General features: G+C 43.8%; 1 pseudogene; it reads left to right on the plus strand.

Annotated features, from left to right (window-relative positions):
- The first annotated feature begins 778 nt into the window (after window positions 1–778).
- LOC139070185 (glucocorticoid modulatory element-binding protein 1-like) overlaps window positions 779–21,587 on the plus strand; it is a 214,411-nt pseudogene continuing 193,602 nt past the window's right edge.

A 21,587-nucleotide genomic window follows, 5' to 3' on the forward strand; every position in this document is an offset into this window, starting at 1 on the left:
TCAGTCAGTCAATACTGATTTTAGAATAAACTCTGGTATGAAAGACAGTGGGTGAATAAAAATTATTTGCCATTGATAGCATTTTTTTTTGTTATTTTAGTTTATTTTAGGAATCTGCTTTGAAATGATGCACATAGATTTCATCAGAGTTTGTGAGCAAAAATAATGATGATTTAATTTAGATCACAGACAACCTTTTTTCTTTTCTGCCTGCAGGACCTTAGATGTAAAGCTATTCAGTCCTGGTTAGAGGTTTGTTGACAGGTTACCTTGTGAGTTCAGTTCATCTGGATGTTTTTTCTTTGTCTGTTTTTAGTTCAGCTTTAAACATTTTTTCATTTCCACCTCCTCAAAGTAGACATCAAGCACAACGAACTATGGATCATTTTATGAGTGTCTGTCGCCCTCTACAGGTTAAATGATGACATGCAGAACAAGGTGAAGACATCTATTAATTTTTTTTTAATTTTATAAGAATACTTTATAATACTTTAGAATACTACACTTTCTAAAATTATTTTTCTTTAAAATGTTTTTCAGATATTTATCAAGTGTTTTTTGTTATTTATTAAGGTTTCATTGCCATTCATCTTGCAAAAAAGAAAGAAAGAAAATTATCTTTTACATAGTGCCTCTCAAGATAAAATCACATGGCGCTTCACAAGAGCAAAAAATCCTAAATGCAAAAAATCTTCAAAAAATTATTAAAAAATATGGTTAAAATGACAAGAAAAAATAAGAATTGTGATTTTAAAATGCAAGGCAAGGGAGAGAGAAAATGAATAGGAAAAAGGCAAATCAGTGGATCCCAGGAAAGGCGGGATTGGTAGAAAGAGCAGAACAAGGAGGGGGAGGTGATAAAGGCCACACCAAAGCCAGCTTCAACAGGTGATCACCAATGTATGATGGTGATCGTTCATGTAAGGCCCTAAAGACCAGAACCAGGATGTTGAAATGAACCCTGAAGTTAACCAGCCAGTGAAGCTGGGGGGGGGGATGTGGGTGTACTTTGATGAGTTGGTCAGAAGCCGAGCACAGTCATTCTGAACCACCTGCATATGGTTCTGGGAAGTTTTGCTCAGACACGTGAGAAACGAGTTGCAGTAAGCGTGAGGAGATGAAGGTGTGGATAACAATCTCAAGTTCAGAGCAGGACAGAGACAACAAGAGAACAAGAGAACTGACATGAGAATCCTGGGTGAGATCTGGGTCGAAGATCAAAAAGCATCCTGCATGGTCACAGCAGCAGGTTGTCTTCATGTTTTCTGGTGTTTAGAGGGGTGTGAAGCTGATGGAGAGGAGACAGACTGGTTACCCCATTGCATGTGGAGACAGCAGGACAATGCTGCTCTTTAAGAGATTTGTGTGTCATGGAATACACGTCAGGTGTGTCAAAGTGAGTCGATGTGTTTGGTTTGACCGGGAGGAGGAGACATTCTCACAGAATCTTTATAAAAATAATATTTTTACAGACTGAAAAAATTTAATGTTGACTGGTATTTTATATCTGATTTTTTTTTTCTGAGTTTTTTGTCCTGGTGCCTCGTTTCACCTTTTACCTTCAGCCTAGGGCGACGTTTCCTGTCAGTCATCATCCATTTTTAAAATATAGTTCTGCATTTTATAATAGATTCTAAATAGTTTTGTGTTACAGATTTAAATTTACTCTGCAAACTGTGTAAAAGTGCAGAAACCGATTTTTAAGGCATCTTACTGAGTTTTCTTTGGTTTTGTTACAATTACTTAGAGTTTCAATGAGAATTTTAAGTGGGTGTTCAAATTTTAGTGATTTATGAAATGTTTATAAATTTTTTTTATCAATCTGTTACAGATAAATTGTGCTTTGATTGACCTCAGTTTGGAGAAACTGAGTTTAGCTTTGACAGATAATGAGCTAGCGGCTAGTTCAACAAGCTAACAGCTAATTTGAGCAGGATAATGATGAATGCAAATCGTTGCATTCTTTAAACTTCTCCAATTCCAAGAGTGTATTTCTTCTTTATCTTACTATTTAAAGGTCAACTTCATTAAAAAAATGTTTTTTGATGATTCTGATTATAATCAGTCACTCAGAGTTGTTTGTGCAGGCTGAATATTAAAATAGGTGCGGGAGGTGTGCTGTCATATAGCAGGCTGGCATAATGAACCGCCAGCAGCTCCAAACAAACAACCTTGCTGTCTGACACTCAGGGTCCGAAATTAACACTCGCCACTTGCCAAATGCGAGCAAATTGCTCCATTTGGCGAGTAAATTTTTGAGCTCTACCTGCCACATAGCGAGTAAATGTTTGCACCAAATTAGTTATGTTTATCAGTCATCTTCCACGGATTTCTGATACTCCTCCCGCCTGCATGCAACGTACAGAAACGTGAGCGCCGCATCCAACGTCATTTCCACCTATCCCATTCAGTTTATCAAGTTAGCAGTTAGCTTCGTGTTAAAACTAGCGGTCAAATGTGGCGGTTTTTAACTGGAGTCAGCCAGCCTTCCAAAAGAAAACTCGTCGAACTGGGAGAAAAACCACCAGGACCAGTGGCAACCAGAAGATTTTGTGAAAAGTGGCGAACCGGAGATGGCGGAGTCGTGAGACAATGGCTACATTATGATGGCCACGCAGATGTGTCATGAGATTTGAAGAGTTGCTGCCTTTCACAGACACTTTTTCTGCTCATGCTGCAAACAGGATAGCCGTCTTCTATCAACTGTCCTTCAGCATTCTTCAAATATCCAAAAAATGCCCGTACTTCCTTCTTTGTCATCTTTGAGGGATAATAAATGTCCCGAGTGCTGCCGTCTCCTCCTTTGGCCATTATTTCAGCTTTAGCTTAAAGAAAGTTTTGGTACTAAACAACAAAGTGCGCATGTGCCGCCGGCAACTTCAGCAGATGATACGGTGGCTGGTAAGGGTCACCGCGCCTACACCACAGCCATGGTAATCCACTGAGATAATATAGTTTTTTTTAAAACAAGACGGTTATTATTATTGTCAACAATTTTACCGGGGTTTACCGCTACACCGGTTACCGTGACAACCCCAGCCCTGACACACTTTCAGATATTCTCATGGTGCAGCTGTGTTCTCCAGAGATCGAGGACTAGGACCCAAATGAGGCTGTAATGCTTTGGCACAAAGACGGTGTCAGAAGCAGGAGGCCAGACTTCATGGACAGAGAAAACAAGGAGTCTGACTAGATTTCAGTGAAAGAGTTCATAAAAACATCTCTAAAAATAAATAAATAAATAAATAGTAAAAATGACAAAAGAGTTGTTTTCCTTATTAATTGATGTTTTAATTATTTTGTCACTCTGTTTGGAATCAGCATAATATAGAATAACATGCTTTAGGTAGATCTAAATCATTTAGAATTTTGGCCGGTAAAAAATATTCTTGGCCGGTAGATTTTCATCATCTACCAGCCAACTTGGCCCGTGAGTAAAAAAATGTCATTTCGGACCCTGCTGACACTATTACCACATGTCAAACACAAAACTGATCACATCTGGTCCTTGAACACAGGTGAGATTTTATTGGCTCTTTATTTTAATTATTTTTTTTCGAACAGGTCAAACAATGTTAAATTCACAAAGAAAAAAAAGAAAGAAAACAAATGGTTTGTTAAAAAGAAATAATAATAATAATAATAAAATAGCCTTACCATATAAGACTTTCCAACTTATATCAAAGTATGACAAACTGAAATTGTTCAAAAAGGAATAGGAAGAAGCATAGCTTACCTATCCCTAAAATAATTTATGCTCACTTAAAAATTGGGATTATCAGAGTACAACATCATCTGAGTACAACATCACGATACAACAACACAAAAGTATCAACATCAGAATATAACAACATTAATGTATAATATCACTACAGTACATGTAAAAATAATTGATCCCATTTTCTGTATCTGGACAAAATCAGTTCTTCGTGTGCTTTTATAAATTGCACTATATTTAAACTGTGTTTGATTTTTTTCTTCAAGACTGTTCCAATAACTCCACAGATTGAAATACACACACACTTTTCAATTTTGTTCGAGCATAATCATGTTTCATATTTAATTCCCTTCTCAAATGAAACCCCCCTGGTCTCTCTGCAAACAGCCTTTGCAGCTCTAATTTCCCTCTGGGATTAATAAAGTATCTTTGATTGATTGATTGAATATTATCAGACAGTGTTTTTTTATTGGCTCTATACATAAATGCAGTGGTTTTTTTATTGGCTCTATACATAAATGCAGTGGTTTTTTTATTGGCTCTATACATAAATGCAGTGGTTTTTTTATTGGCTCTATACATAAATGCAGTGGTTTTTTTATTGGCTCTATACAGAAATAATGCAGTCCTAAATTCTATCAAGTCTTTCAACTTTAAGATTTGCGATTTTACAAACAAGCTATTGATATGTTCATGGTATCCAACATGTCTAACCAACCGCATGGCTCATTTCTGTAACATACATAGTGAATATAGGGTGGTTTTATAGGTGTTTCCCCACACTTCAACACAGTAAGTTAGGTATGGTACTATCAGTGTACAGTAGAGGATATACAATGTCTTTTGATTCACAGAATGCCTTGCTTTTCCCTGCACCCCAATACATACCTTTCCTTTAACATGTTTTATGTGCGGTTTCTAGCAGAGTTTGTGATCAAGGATTACACCCAGAAATTAATTTTCACACACTCTTTCTATAATGATATCATTATAGTTATTGCCATATGTGTGTTTATTTTCAGTTTTCCAAACAGCATGACTTTAGTTCCTAGTTTAGATTCCTTAACTTCTCAGTTTAACAAGCACTGCCTCTCCATTCTGGACAACATCTGTCCTGTCAGAACCAGATCAGTTCCTGCAGTGAACCCTACTCCCTGGTTTAATGACAGCCTTCGCAGCCTGAAGCGCCAATACAGAAAAACTCAGCGCTTGTGGAAGAAAACCCATCTCCATGTCCATCTGCTGCACCTAAAGGATCTTCTGACATCCTTTAACTCTGCAGTCAGAGATGCAAGGGTTTCCTATTTCTCCAACCTGATGCCCCAGAGCAAAGGGAACCCCAAGGTGCTGTTTAACACCATCAGCAGCATCGTCTCTCCTGCCTCTCCTACAGCCTCCATCCACTCTGTTACAGACTGTGAGAACTTTCTGTCTTTCTTTGTGGACAAAGTCAATAAGGTTAGATCTAGCATCTCTCCTTCAGCCTTATCGCCGCCTCTCCCGACTCCAACCAGGCCCATCATCCTAGATAGCTTTGCTCCTGTTTCTTTGCCTGAGTTAACCAAACTAGTTAACTCTATGAAGACCTCTGCATGCCCCCTCCACATCTTACCCTCATCTTTGTTCAAAAATGCTTTTCAGTCCATCGGTCCCAGCGTGCTCTCTATAATTAATGCTTCTCTGGTTTCTGGTCAGGTCCCTGCTTACTTTAAGAACGCTGTAATCCACCCGCTTCTTAAAAAACCTGAGATCCTCCGGCAGCTCGTTCCAGAGGTGCGGGCCGTAAGAGCAGAAATGCTTCATATGCTGTGTTGGTGTCAGTTTCTTCAACACTTCTTTCCAGTTTTGAGTTGTTAATTCTGCTCTCACTTTTCTATGGCTTCACCTGATCTGACTCTCTTATATCTAATTATAGAATCCTTGGTATTTTAACCCTTTTACAGTCATACATTGTAAATATTGGTAAATGGTCACTGATGTTATTTACAATCAACCCTCTTGATAAGATATTATCTGATCTGTTTGTGAATATGTTATCTGTTAATGTGGCACTCTGAGATGTAATTCTAGTTGGTTTGGTGATTAATAGATAGATATACTCTTAAAAATGCTGGGTTATTTTTCTAACCCAACTGCTGGGTTAAGGCTGAATTTTTAGAGGTTGGGTCAATTTAACACATCATTGGGTTAAAAATTCTGACCCAGTGTATTGGGTTAAAAAAGGCGGGAAATAGTAAGATCCTCCCCCTTGTCTGTGAGCCCACTTCACCATTTTATACCAGAGGATGATACGGACATTAATGGAGCTTCACACCAGCAAGGATTTAAAATAAGGTAAGACGTTACTAATAAAGAGTTTAAAGATTAATTTCATTAAAACTGGACATGTAGATGATAAAGTAACTGATTTTTAGCCTGTCTGTTCAAGACAACCGACTCATAGTTTAGATTAGGTAGCTGGCTACTTAGCTTCCTAGCATCGATATATATATATATATATATATATATATATATATATATATATATATATATATATATATATATATATTTTAGATAGAATGTAACACAGAATCCGCAGCACAAGCGTGCTCTGGAAAATGTTGTGATCTTCTGTCCACACTCCCTGACATAGTGAGGCTCTACTGGGGGACGTTAGGCCTTCTGGCTATTTTATACCAGTGGTAGCATCCCCGCTAACAGCAGAGGGCCTTTATGCTGCAGTCATGTGAAGAATGTAACACATTTCAATTTTACAGACAAATGGGTGGATGTGGCTTTGTTGTTGCTGCCAGTGCTTCTCCAAACTGCACCATACAAGTTGAAGGAGAGCGTTCCGACCAAGCAGATGTTCAGCAGGCCTTCACTAACTTCCAACCTGTAAGTTCTGTTATTTTTTACTTAAGTTATCATTCACAGCCTTCATTAAGGTGAGTGTTGGGTGTTGATGGACATTTACTTCACTACAGTTCTTCCATTAAAGTTGTTTAACATGTTTAAGACATTACAAGTTACGAAATGTTAAATATTTGTCATTAAAAAAATGCAATAAGTAATTTACAAAACAAGTTTGAATATGAATACATGTTTAGAGAAAGTAGAAAATGCAACTTTATTTGTTATCTATGTATTTTGAAAATTAACATAATTTTGTGATAAAGATTTGACTGAGACATGTTCATTTTGTTTTATTGAATTATTCAATTTGTATTTTATTTATTGTAATGTATTTACTATAAAATTGGGTCATTTTAACCCAAACTTTAGTAATTTAATAACCCAGAAGTTGGGTTTTATTTTTAACCCAGTTTTGGGTAGTCCTAACTATACAGTTGGGTCATTTTAACCCATTGATTGGGTAGAAAGCATAACCCAATAAGCTGGGTCAAACTCATAACCCAACCCTGCTTGGTTAAAATAACCCAGCACTGGGTCGGTCCCTTTTTGACCCAGCACCTGGGTTACAAAACAACCCAAATTGGGTTATTTTTAACCCAGCAGTTAGATATCCTTTATTGTCATTAAATGATTGTCCATTCAACGAAATTTCCTAGAGCTCCACATTAGGACTGCCCCACCAAGAAAAACCTAATGAAAAAATTATTTGTTTGTATTTTCTATTCCTTCTAGTGAATAATGATCACAATCAATATATTTTTTTAATACACACTTCATAGTTTTTTAATTACTACCCTCTACCAAACGGTTGAGATATGTCTATATGGTAAAAGTAAATAAAGTAAAATAGACATAATAACTAGGGGGAAAAAGGTCAGCATTATACTCTTTTTGTCATGTTCTGTGTCCCTTTGTTCCCCAGCCCTCCAGTTCCCACTCCAGGTTCTCCTTTTGTGTTTCATGGCGCCCTCATGTGTCCTTTGTCTGCGTCTTTCCCCATGTGTCTCCTAATGTTTCTCCATCCCTCTCTGGATTCCCTTTTGTGTTCTCTTAGCGCCCTCATGTGTCCTTTGTCTGCATCTCTGTTGTGTGTCTTAAGTTATAGCCACAGCCTCTTGTTCCCCAGTTCATAGTTTGTGTGTCTCAGTATGTGTATGTGTTTGTGTGAGTTCTTCCCTTAGTCTTTAGGTTTAGTTTTGTGTTTTACATAGTGTTAGGTTTATCTGCCCTCCACTGGTTCTCTTCCCCATCCAGATAATTGTTGTCACCTGCCTTCCCTACAGCCTCACTCCACACACCTGCTTCCTGTTTCCCTAATTGCTCCTCCCTGTCTATATAAGCCCTCCTTGTCTCTGTGTTCTTGTCGGTCCATTGTTGTTTGTCAGCGTTATTTGTTCTGTCAGTCTGCTCGTCCCTCTTGTGCTTTTGACTCCCTGGATTTTTGGATTTTGGCTCCCTGCCGTTTGGATTTATTTTTGTTCTTCCTCAAAATAAAGGATTTTCACTTACAATTCAACTCCTGCCTCTTGTCATCCTGGGTTCTGCATCTTGGGTCCTAACCTCCTGCCCCTAAACGTGACAGAATGGACCGACCAACACAGGACCCAGCGGGAACTCCAGGTACACAGGAGATCTATTACGATGGTGATCCAGACCTTTGTGTGGAGTTCATTCGGAACTGTGCCCGTTGTTTGGACTTGAAATCCTCAGAGTTCGACAAGGTGTCGTATATGGTGCTTTGGTTGAGGGGTAAGGCCTTGCAGTGGGTTGCTGACCACTTTGACATAGAGGATCTTAGGGCGGTGTCGTTTTGGGACTTTGCTGCATTGCTCCTCCGCACTTTTGGCCGAGATCCTCCTCCACTAGTCGCTCATGCCACCTCAGCATCTCAGATGGGTTACACCGCCACACCCTCACCAGGTCCTGACAGCGCCACCACTTACTCTCCGGTGGGCTGTCATTCCTCCTCAGTTCCTGCCAGTGTCCTCTCCATACCTCAGCTGAGCCAAAAGAAACCACGCCGACGACGCCGCAACCGTCCTGCTCCGGCGGTGGTCCCGGTGGACGCATCGCCTCCTGCTCCGGCGGTGGTCCCGGTGGACGCATCGCCTCCTGCTCCGGCGGTGGTCCCGGTGGACGCATCGCCTCCTGCTCCGGCGGTGGTCCCGAGGGTCGCATCGCCTCCTGCTCCGGCGGTGGTCCCGAGGGTCGCATCGCGTCCTGCTCCGGCGGTGGTCCCGAGGGTCGCATCGCGTCCTGCTCCAGCGGTGGTCCCGAGGGTCGCATCGCGTCCTGCTTTGACTGATGAGGTCCAAGAGGTCCCGGTCCCGGCCCAGCCTGTCCAAGAGGCTCCGGTCCAGCCCATCCATCTGGACCCGAAGTCGATGGTGGTCAACGGCCCTTCCTGTTCCGAAGTCGACGCCCCTTCCTGTTCCGAAGTCGACGCCCCTTCCTGTTCTGAAGTCGACGCCCCTTCCTGTTCCAAAGTCGACGCCCCTGATGACGACATGTCCAAAGTCGTCGCCTCTGATGACGACATGTCCAAAGTCGTCGCCTCTGATGACGACATGTCCAAAGTCGTCGCCTCTGATGACGACATGTCCAAAGTCGTCGCCTCTGATGACGACATGTCCAAAGTCGTCGCCTCTGATGACGACATGTCCAAAGTCGTCGCCTCTGATGACGACATGTCCAAAGTCGTCGCCTCTGATGACGACATGTCCAAAGTCGTCGCCTCTGATGACGACATGTCCAAAGTCGTCGCCTCTGATGACGTCCCCTCTGACGACGTCGACGTCGCCTCCCCTGATGTCGCCTCCCCTGATGACGTCGCCTCCCCTGATGACGTCGCCTCCCCTGATGACGTCGCCTCCCCTGATGACGTCGCCTCCCCTGATGACGTCGCCTCCCCTGATGACGGCTCTCCTGACGTCGGCTCTCCTGACGACGTCGGCTCTCCTGACGACGTCGCCTCCCCTGATGTCGGCTCGTCTGACGACGTCGCCTCTGGTCTGATGTCTCTTCTGTCTCTAGTTCCAGTGGTGATTCTGAAGGTCGCACCGGTCCAGCCTGTCCACGAGCCCCCCGTCCAGCCTGTCCACGAGCCCCCCGTCCAGCCCGTCCACGAGCCCCCGGTCCAGACGTCAATGCCTCCAGGCCGGAGGTTGACGCCTCCAGTCTCGGGCCCCTGCTCTGAAGTGGACGTCTCGAGCCCCTGCTCTGAAGTGGACGTCTCCATGTCCCCGTCTCAAGTCTCCCAAGTCTCAAGTGTCCCACTCTCCCCAAGTCTCAAGTGTCCCACTCTCCCCAAGTCTCAAGTGTCCCACTCTCCCCAAGTCTCAAGTGTCCCACTCTCCCCAAGTCTCAAGTGTCCCACTCTCCCCAAGTCTCAAGTGTCCCACTCTCCCCAAGTCTCAAGTGTCCCACTCTCCCCAAGTCTCAAGTGTCCCACTCTCCCCAAGTCTCAAGTGTCCCACTCTCCCCAAGTCTCAAGTGTCCCACTCTCCCCAAGTCTCAAGTGTCCCACTCTCCCCAAGTCTCAAGTGTCCCACTCTCCCCAAGTCTCAAGTGTCCCACTCTCCCAACTCTCAGGTCTCCTAGTTCCAGTCTCCCAGATGCAAGTGTTCCAGTCACAATCCCCGTCTCCAGAGATCCTTCGCCGGCCCCCTAGACTTCTCAGGTCCCACCTCCTGGTTCCCCGTCGCCGGCCCCCTTGACTCCTCTGGTCCCGTCTCCTGGTTCCCCGTCGCCGGCCCCCTAGACTTCTCCGGTCCCATCTCCTGGTTCCCCGTTGCCGGCCCCCCAGAGTCCCCTGGTCCCTGGACCCTCCTCGCCCACCCTTGTGGGTTGTTTTTTGTCCGGGCCCTCCTCTCCCGCCCTGTGGTCTCTCGTGTCCTGTTTTGTCTTTGTCTTTTGTTTCTGTTTTTGTCTTGTTCTGGTTTTGTGCGTCTGGTATCCGCCCTTGAGGGGGGGGGGGGGTACTGTCATGTTCTGTGTCCCTTTGTTCCCCAGCCCTCCAGTTCCCACTCCAGGTTCTCCTTTTGTGTTTCATGGCGCCCTCATGTGTCCTTTGTCTGCGTCTTTCCCCATGTGTCTCCTAATGTTTCTCCATCCCTCTCTGGATTCCCTTTTGTGTTCTCTTAGCGCCCTCATGTGTCCTTTGTCTGCATCTCTGTTGTGTGTCTTAAGTTATAGCCACAGCCTCTTGTTCCCCAGTTCATAGTTTGTGTGTCTCAGTATGTGTATGTGTTTGTGTGAGTTCTTCCCTTAGTCTTTAGGTTTAGTTTTGTGTTTTACATAGTGTTAGGTTTATCTGCCCTCCACTGGTTCTCTTCCCCATCCAGATAATTGTTGTCACCTGCCTTCCCTACAGCCTCACTCCACACACCTGCTTCCTGTTTCCCTAATTGCTCCTCCCTGTCTATATAAGCCCTCCTTGTCTCTGTGTTCTTGTCGGTCCATTGTTGTTTGTCAGCGTTATTTGTTCTGTCAGTCTGCTCGTCCCTCTTGTGCTTTTGACTCCCTGGATTTTTGGATTTTGGCTCCCTGCCGTTTGGATTTATTTTTGTTCTTCCTCAAAATAAAGGATTTTCACTTACAATTCAACTCCTGCCTCTTGTCATCCTGGGTTCTGCATCTTGGGTCCTAACCTCCTGCCCCTAAACGTGACACTTTTTGAAATAAAAATAACTACTCAAAATTTTTACCCACTTTATTTTGGTAGTAAGACACCAAACGGATTCCATTTCAACTTTGGAAGTTATTCTAACAAAGTGTAAAAAAAACACAAATAATGATCAGAAACATTTTATACAAATACTGTAAAAAATGCTCAGAACATGCAAGTTTACTTCTGACCTTTCATTGTAGTGTTGAAACAGCATAAACATTTACTTTCCATAAAATTCTGAAAGTATCCTATTCACCATTTCCACTTTGCACTGGAAATTAGAGAACAAACTGAATTTTTTCAGGTTCTTTTCTTTTCTCATTTATGATGCAACTGCACCAATACCTCCTGATCATTAGAACCTCTGGTGGTACACTGCAAAGCATTCCTGATTTGCATTCAAGCACAGAAAAACATTGCATTTCTCGCATTTCCATCTTGACACACCCTTTGGACAATAACTGCATCGGCCTCGCTTGTCACAGTGAAGTGGCCAATGCCCACAGCTGTCATATCGCACATCTGGTTGTGGTTGTGAGGGTCTTGTGATGTGGCGTTTCTTTGATGGGGGTGGAGAGCTGGATGATGGTTGGCCAACTTTGGATGCTGGCTTGTTGACTTGTTTCAAGCTATGGGCAACTGCAAGGCGGAATCTTTTCAAGGAGATTGGTTTCTGATTCAGTTGTCCACACTCCCTTCTGTAGACCAGTCAGGAATTTGTAATTTATAGATCAAGCACGTACCCAAAGAGTGGTAGGTACCATCTTGTAGACTTGGCTGGGGTCTTGTACAGGTGTACCAGCATGTCAGGGAGATCAATCCCTCCCATATGCTCGTTGTAGGCATGGATGAGTGATGGGCATGGGATGGAAATCTTTGCCTTGGACTCTTTGCTCCAGCGTTTGACAGTTGACAATGGCATGACCCCAACGGCATTACTCAGCAGATTCACACATTTGTTGTCAAACCATTTTACTGCGATCACCCCTTCAGCAGCCTTGTAGTCAAAAGCTCCACGCCCTTTCTTTGTCAGCTCTTTGTCTGTCATCAGAGTGGCTCCACCTGTGCGATTTGCTCGAACAGTGCCAATGCATTTGACACCCAACGAGGTGTCCAGGTACTTCACCAGTTTAAAACTGGTAAAATAGTTGTCACAAAACACAACAGAAAGCCTGGGCTGTGTTATGGTTTTACAAAGTGTTGTCACCACTTTGGCTCCCAAAGGTAACATCTGCTCCTCTTCACTGAGGGTAGTGTTGAAGAATGTGGAAGCTCCCTGATAAAGCAGCAGGTCATGAATGATGCCAGATGAACTGGCTCGGCAAAACAATTTAAAGCCCCACTTGTGTGGCTTGTTGGCAATATACTGACGAAGATTGCCAGCCCTTGTGCCTTTATAGGCTACCATGACCTCATCCACGCTGTGCTTATATGTTGATGGTATCTGGAGGCATCACGAAGCATGTCAAAGAGAGGTCTGATTTTGTTAAATCGGTCTCCGCTGTTATTACACTGCTGATTATCGTTTAAATGAATGAACCGGCGCAACAGCTGGAATCTCTTCTTTGGCATGATATCGGCTATCACACTGAAACGTGACTCATGGTGCCAGTAATCTTCTAGTGATGGAAAGTTGAAAACACTCATAAATAGGAGGATTGACAGAAAATCTTCTATTTCCTTAGGGCTAGTCTTGATTGTGTCCCCCAACTCTTGAGCAGAATACAGATTGGTATGATAAGCTATATGATCAATCATTTCATCAGTGAAGAGCATTTTGAAGTACTGGAATGGGGACTGTAGAGCCTCAGGGGGCTCAAAACTTGCTGCTGGAACTTGCAATTCTTCAATGTCTTCATGCTTCCAGATTCTTCTTGCATCTTTTTTGGGGACTGAGAAGGAATATGGGTATAATGTATCCTCTGCCTCTTCCAAGGGAACAGTTTTTAGGGTGCGTTTCCTTTTTTTGCTCTTTTTACGAGACAACTGTGTTGATCTGCTTGTTGAAGGAGCATCTTCTTCCATGGAAACATCAAAATAGCTTTCATCACTATCATCTGCAAAATTGGGTTGAAAATCTGGATCCGCTATAGGGTCATCATCACTCAGTTCACCATCAGAGTCCTGAGAATTTTCAGTCACAAGGGCCAGAGAAGTGTGTTGCCTTGTTCCATAAAAGGATTTGCAATCCATCTATTAAATGTAAAAGAAAAGGAAATTGTAGGTGTTGTAGATGGTTTTGTAAAATTCAAATAACTGCAATGGTTTTATTTTTGTTTTACTTATCATTTAAAACAACATTTTGAAAACAATGACAGAGTAAATCTTTTTAGGCCCGAGCAGCGAAAGCGCTGCGAAGGCCTCTTGTTTTTGCTCTGATTATTAGGCCCGAGCAGCGAAAGCGCTGCGAAGGCCTCTTGTTTTTGCTCCGATTATTATTCTTTCTTTTTTAGTTATTCCGTGCCCCCTTTGAATGGCTTTTTGGGGACCTTAACATACCCCAAAACTCACAATATTTTGCAAACTTGTCAGGCCTGGTAAAAAATTTGATATTTTAAAGGTCCCAAAAAAATCGCAAAGAAAATGGCTGAACAGCGCCCCCTACAATGTGAAAAAAAACCCTCTCCATAAAGCTTAGTTTATCGTACAGTTATGAAATTTGGTACACTTGTAGTACTCAACAGTCCGCACAGAAAAGTCTCTTGCAAGCATGGTCAATATCAAACAGGAAGTCGGCCATTTTGGGTTGAAATGGCGATTTTTAGCCGTTTTTGCAGTTTTTAGGGTCCGTTTCTGATTGGATTGCTCGATCATTTTTCGCACGATCGTCTCAAAAATTGTGTAAAAATGCTCAGAAGGGATGGGCAAACAAAATGAGATGAGGATTCTGAGTTTTCGTATATGTTGAAGGGGCGGGGCCAGGCCTTGAAGTTTGACTACTCGCCAATTTTTTTTAAATTGCTATAACTTCATAACTGAATAGAATAAAGTTACCAAACTTTCTGTGGTCATTCATCATCCACCCACAAAGTAATATGAATGGTTGGATGATGACATCACACAAGCCCCGCCCGCTCAGGACCAAAAAGGTCAAGTTTTACTGTGAAAGGTCCCAAATTGCCCCATTTCACTTAATCACCACAAATTTGTAGCTAGTAACTCAAGACAAGTGGGGGTTGCTTGGCGTCACTTTATGGGAGTTTTCGGCAGAGGGCGGGGCTGTGGCGGCGCGGCGAAGTCAGACGTACCGCCGTGGCCTTACGTTTGCCTCCCATTTCGTCATTTCTAAAGATATCGTCACGAAACTTTTTGTGAGTAATCCTAGTCTGGCCCCTCAAACAATCTGATGTCAACATCCGGTGGGCGTGGCCTATTTTCTGAAATAGCGCCCCCTAGGACCATTAAAACTGTCAGCCCCAAGCCATGCTTTGACTGAGGATTACGAAATTTGGTACACTAATGTGGTGTCTCAGGACCTACAAAAAAGTCTCTTGGAGCCTAGTGCAAAGTCGCACAGGAAGTCGGCCATTTTGGTCCAAGTACGAGATTTAGTGGTTTTCGCACACGTTGTTTGGAGAGTGATGCTCCGTCGCCCTTTTCACCATTCTCCTTCAAACTTCTGCTATGTACTCGTAAGTCATAGGGAAAAAAATTCAACCGTCGGATTTTTCAAAAGTTGAAAGGTGTGGGCGTGGCTAAGCCTCAAACTTTGACCTGCCGCCACGCCACTCTTTTTTTCACAGCTCCCTACTGGACTCCTTTTACCCAATCACCAGGATTCTGTGGGAAACAGCAGTAGACAACTTGAGGTTACTTGGTCTCCAGTACTGGCAGGTTTTGAAAAAAGGCGGGGCTTTGGGAGCATGGCGAAAATCGCCATCACGCCATGGAAATACGTTTGCCTCTCATTTCTTCAGTTATCGTGATATCGCTCCGACACTTCTGGTGAGTGATCCTAGTCTGACCTCCAAGAGAAATAGACAGCTGAAGTTTGTGGGCGTGGCCTATTCTCTTAAATAGCGCCCCCTAGGACCATTTAAACTAATAGCCCCAAGCCAAGCTTTGACTGAGGATTGCGAAATTTGGTACACTAATGTGGTGTCTCAGGACCTACAAAAAAGTCTCTTTTAGCCAAGTGCAAAGTCGCACAGGAAGTCGGCCATTTTGGTCCAAGTACGCGATTTAGTGGTTTTCGCACACGTTGTTTGGAGAGTGATGCTCCGTAGCCCTTTTCACCAATCTCCTTCAAACTTCTGCTATATACTCTTAAGACATAGGGGAAAAAATTCAACCGTCGGATTTTTCAAAAGTTGAAAGGTGTGGGCGTGGCTAAGCCTCAAACTTTGACCTGTCGCCACGCCACTCTTTTTTTCACAGCTCCCTACTGGACTCCTTTTACCCAATCACCAGGATTCTGTGGGAAACAGCAGTAGACAACTTGAGGTTACTTAGTCTCCAGTACTGGCAGGTTTTGAAAAAAGGCGGGGCTTTGGGAGCATGGCGAAAATCGCCATCACGCCATGGAAATACGTTTGCCTCTCATTTCTTCAGTTATCGTGATATCGCTACGAAACTTCTGGTGAGTGATCCTAGTCTGACCCCCAAGAGAAATAGACAGCTGAAGTTTGTGGGCGTGGCCTATTCTCTTAAATAGCGCCCCCTAGGACCATTTAAACTAATAGCCCCAAGCCATGCTTTGACTGAGGATTACGAAATTTGGTACACTAATGTGGTGTCTCAGGACCTACAAAAAAGTCTCTTGGAGCCAAGGACAAAGTCACACAGGAAGTCGGCCATTTTGGTCCAAGTACGCGATTTAGTGGTTTTCGCACACGTTGTTTGGAGAGTGATGCTCCGTCGCCCTTTTCACCAATCACTTTCAAACTTCTGCTGTATACTCTTACGACGTAGGGGGAAAAATTCAACCGTCGGATTTTTCAAAAGTTGAAAGGTGTGGGCGTGGCTAAGCCTCAAACTTTGACCTTTCGCCATTACTTTACTTGACTTAATAACTCCCATGTGCATGATCAGATCTTTTTCAAACTTTGTCTGTGTGATCATTGACCATATCTGTAAAAAATGACAATGTGGACAGCTGACATCACCTAAGCCCCGCCCCCTGACTACAGGAAGTCTATTTTTTATGCTGAAATACCCATATTTGTCCCCTCTAATTTAGTGAACATGACACTAAGGTCATACACTGTCTTCATGATGTTGTAATGACCATTCAGATCTGATAGCTTTCCAGAAAGGGAGGGGCTTTTATGCCATGGCGAATTCTGGCGTAACGCCGTAACCTTACAATTCAATTTAATGGTGAGCTCAGAGGGGATGCTGAGTCAGGGTGAGGTGCGGACTAGGAGGCCATTTGCGGATTCTGGCGTCGGGGTGGTTGACGATTCTGTTCTGCCAGACGTGCCCTGGTGCCCCGGGCTGCTGGCCAGGCCGGAGCGGCGCAGAGCTGCGAGGGTCGAACGACGCTGCTTGCAGCTTTAATTAGGCCCAAGCAGTGAAGCTGCGAAGGCCTATTGTATCTGCTCCGTTTATTATTACGCTTTCTTTCTTTCTTTCTTTCTTTTTTCTTCCGCGTCTTTGACTGGCCTTTAGGGGGTCTTAGCATATCCAAAAAGTCACCAAATTCTGGCCCAATATTGAAAGTGCGTGAAATTTACGTATTTCACTGGCAATGTGAAAGTTCATAAAAGAATGGCTGAACAGCGCCCCCTAGAAAGTGAAAAATACCCCTCTCCATAAAGCTTAGTTTATCGTACAGTTATGAAATTTGGTACACTTGTAGAACTCAACAATACGCACAGAAAAGCCTCTTGCATCCATGGTCAATATCAAACAGGAAGTCGGCCATTTTGGACTAAAGTGGCCATTTTGACCCTGTTTCGGCCATTTCTTGGGTCTATATTTGGTTGAACAGTTTGGTCATTTTTCGCACGATCGTCTCAAAAATAGTGTGCGATCGAACAGAAGCGACGGACGATTAAAATGAGACAATAAAATTGACTTTTCGTAAATACTGAAGGGGCGGGACCAGGCCTCAAAGTTCGAGCACTCGCCAAAAAAATTCAAATTGCTATAATTTCATAAATGAAAGAATTACAGTTAAAGTAACTTTCTATGGACAATCATCATCGCCCCCCGAAGACAAATGAATGGTCAATTGATGATGTCACATAAGCCCCGCCCCTTCAGGACTTAAAAGGTCAAGTTTTACTGGGAAATTTTCCAAAATTTGCCCTTTCAAATAATCATCCCAAATTTGTATCAGGTAACTGAAGACAAGTTGGGGTTGCTTGGCGTCACTTTATGGGAGTTTTCTGCAGAAGGCGGGGCTGTGGCGGCGCAGCGAACTCAGGCGTACCACTTAGGCCTTACGTTTGCCTCCCATTTCGTCATTTCTAGAGATATCGCCACGAAACTTCTTGTGAGTGATCCTAGTCCGGCCCCCCAAAAAATCTGATGTGACATTCCGGTGGGCGTCGTCTATTTGCTGAAATAGCGCCCCCTAGGACCATTAAAACTGACAGCCCCAAGCCATGCTTTGACTGAGGATTACGAAATGTTGTATACTAATGTGGTGTCTCAGGACCTACAAAAAAGTCTCTTGGAGCCAAGTGCAAAGTCGCACAGGAAGTCGGCCATTTTGGTCCAAGTGCGTGATTTAGTGGTTTTCGCACACGTTGTTTGGAGAGTGATGCTCCGTCGCCCTTTTCACCAATCGCCTTCACACTTCTGCTATATACTCTTAAGACATAGATGAAAAAATTCAACCGTCGGATTTTAAATAAGTATAAAGGTGTGGGCGTGGCTAAGCCTCAAACTCTGACTTGTCGCCACGCCACTCTTTTTTTCACAGCTCCCTATTGGACTCCTTTTATCCAATCACCACCAAACAGTGGCAAATAGCAGCAGACAAGTTGAGGTCACTAGATCTATAGTACTGGCAGGTTTCGAATAAAGGCGGGGCTTTGGGAGCATGGCGAAATTCGCCATCACGCCATGGAAATACGTTTGTCTCTCATTTCTTCAATCATTGTGACATTGCCACACAATTTCTGATGAGTGATCCTACTCTGACCCCTAATATAATTGGACAGCTGAAGTTTGTGGGCGTGGCCTATTTTCCAAAACAGTGCCCCCTAGGACCATTAAAACAGTCAGCCCCAAGCCATGCTTTGACTGAGGATCACAAAATTTGGCACACTAATGTAGTGTCTCAGGACCTACAAAAAAGTCTCTAGGAGCCAAGCGCAATGTCGCACAGGAGGTCGGCCATTTTGGTGCAATTACTCAATTTAGTGGTTTTCGCACACGTTATAAGGAGAATGATATCTCCTCGCCCTTTCCACCGATCACCTTCAAACTCCTGCTATATACTCTTAAGACATAGAGGAAAAAATTCAACCGTCGGATTTTAAATAAGTATAAAGGTATGGGCGTGGCTAAGCCTCAAACTTTGACCAGTCGCCATTACTTTATTTGACTTAATAACTCCCATGTGCATGATCAGATCAATTTCATACTTTGTCTGTGTGATCACTGACCACATCTGAAGACAGTGACAATGTGGACAGCTGACATCACCTAAGCCCCGCCCCCTGACTAAAGGAAGTCTATTGTTTTATGGTGAACTGCCCATATTTGTCCCCTCTAATTTAGTCAAGATGACACTAAGGTCATGCACTGTCTTCATGATGTTGTAATGACCATTTAGATCTGATAGCTTTTCAGAAAGTGAGGGGCTTTGATGCCATGGCGATTTCTGGCGTGACGCTGTGACCTTACGTTTGACTGTAACTTCCACAAACAGCCTCAGATTTGCCCGAGACTGAACATCACATCACCAGTGTGGTAAAGATAGAGTATCTCCTAGGGGTGAGACATGTAATGGTGGGCTCAGAAGGGATGCTGAGTCAGGGTGAGGTGTGGACGAGGAGGCCTTTCACGGTTTCCGGTGTTGGGGTGGCTGACTTTCTGTTCCGACAGGCATGCCCTGATGCCCTCGGCTGCCGGCCAGGATGGAGAAGCGCGGAGCCGGGTTTGGAGAGCGTCGGGGATGGAGCGGAGGGGGTGCTGAAGGAGGGCGAGCAGCTTCGCTGCGAGGGCCGAACGACGCTGCTTGCAGCTTTAATTAGGCCCGAGCAGCGAAAGCGCTGCGAAGGCCTCTTGTTTTTGCTCTGATTATTATTATTTTTTGTTATTCCGTGCCCCCTTTGAACAGCTTTTTGGGGACCTTAACATACCCCAAAACTCACAATATTTTGCACACTTGTCAGGCCTGGTGAAAAATTTGATATTTTAAAGGTCCCAAAAAAATCGCAAAGAAAATGGCTGAACAGCGCCCCCTACAAAGTGAAAAAAACCCCTCTCCATAAAGCTTAGTTTATCGTACAGTTATGAAATTTGGTACACTTGTAGTACTCAACAGTCCGCACAGAAAAGTCTCTTGCAACCATGGTCAATATCAAACAGGAAGTCGGCCATTTTGGGTTGAAATGGCGATTTTTTGCCGTTTTTGCCGTTTTTAGGGTCCGTTTCTGATTGGATTGCTCGATCATTTTTCGCACGATCGTCTCAAAAATTGTGTAAAATTGCTCAGAAGGGATGGGCGAACAAAATGAGATAAGGATTCTGAGTTTTCGTATATGTTGAAGGGGCGGAGCCAGGCCTCGAAGTTTGACTACTCGCCAAAAATATTTAAATTGCTATAACTTCATAACTGAATGGAATAGAGTTACCAAACTTTCTGTGGTCATTCGTCATCCACCCACAAAGTAAATTGAAAGGTCGGATGATGACATCACACAAGCCCCGCCCCCTCAGGACCAAAAAGATCAAGTTTTACTGTGAAAGGTCCCAAATTGCCCCATTTCACTTAATCACCACAAATTTGTAGCTGGTAACTCAAGACAAGTGGGGGTTGCTTGGCGTCACTTTATGGGAGTTTTCGGCAGAGGGCGGGGCTGTGGTGGCGCGGCGAATTCAGGCGTACCGCCTTGGCCTTACGTTTGCCTCCCATTTCGTCATTTCCAAAGATATCGTCACGAAACTTCTTGTGAGTGATCCTAGTCCGGCCCCCCAAAAGATCTGATGTGAACATCTGGTGGGCGTGGCCTATTTTCTGAAATAGCGCCCCCTAGGACCATTAAAACTATTAGCCCCAAGCCATGCTTTGACTGAGGATTACGAAATTTGGTACACTAATGTGGTGTCTCAGGACCTACAAAAAAGTCTCTTGGAGTCAAGTTCAAAGTCGCACAGGAAGTCGGCCATTTTGGATCAAGTACGCGATTTAGTGGTTTTCGCACACGTTGTTTGGAGAGTGATGCTCCGTCGCCCTTTTCACCAATCTCCTTCAAACTTCTGCTATATACCCTTAAGACATAGGGGAAAAAATTCAACCGTCGGATTTTTCAAAAGTTGAAAGGTGTGGGCGTGGCTAAGCCTCAAACTTTGACCTGTCGCCACGCTACTCTTTTTTTCACAGCTCCCTACTGGACTCCTTTTACCCAATCACCAGGATTCTGTGGCAAACAGCAGTAGACAAGTTGAGGTTACTTGGTCTCCAGTACTGGCAGGTTTTGAAAAAAGGCGGGGCTTTGGGACCATGGCGAAAATCGCCATCACGCCATGGAAATACGTTTGTCTCTCATTTCTTCAGTTATCGTGATATTGCTACGAAACTTCTGGTGAGTGATCCTAGTCTGAGCTCCAAGAGAAATAGACAGCTGAATTTTGTGGGCGTGGCCTATGTTTTGAAATAGCGCCCCCTAGGACCATTTAAACTATTAGCCCCAAGCCATGCTTTGACTGAGGATTACGAAATTTGGTACACTAATGTGGTGTCTCAGGACCTACAAAAAAGTCTCTTGGAGTCAAGTTCAAAGTCGCACAGGAAGTCGGCCATTTTGGATCAAGTACGCGATTTAGTGGTTTTCGCACACGTTGTTTGGAGAGTGATGCTCCGTCGCCCTTTTCACCAATCTCCTTCAAACTTCTGCTATATACCCTTAAGACATAGGGGAAAAAATTTAACCGTCGGATTTTTCAAAAGTTGAAAGGTGTGGGCGTGGCTAAGCCTCAAACTTTGACCTGTCGCCACGCTACTCTTTTTTTCACAGCTCCCTACTGGACTCCTTTTACCCAATCACCAGGATTCTGTGGCAAACAGCAGTAGACAAGTTGAGGTTACTTGGTCTCCAGTACTGGCAGGTTTTGAAAAAAGGCGGGGCTTTGGGACCATGGCGAAAATCGCCATCACGCCATGGAAATACGTTTGTCTCATTTCTT

The sequence above is a fragment of the Nothobranchius furzeri genome, chromosome 5 (genome assembly GCF_043380555.1).
Source record: "Nothobranchius furzeri strain GRZ-AD chromosome 5, NfurGRZ-RIMD1, whole genome shotgun sequence".
In the NCBI taxonomy this organism is placed as follows: domain Eukaryota; kingdom Metazoa; phylum Chordata; class Actinopteri; order Cyprinodontiformes; family Nothobranchiidae; genus Nothobranchius; species Nothobranchius furzeri.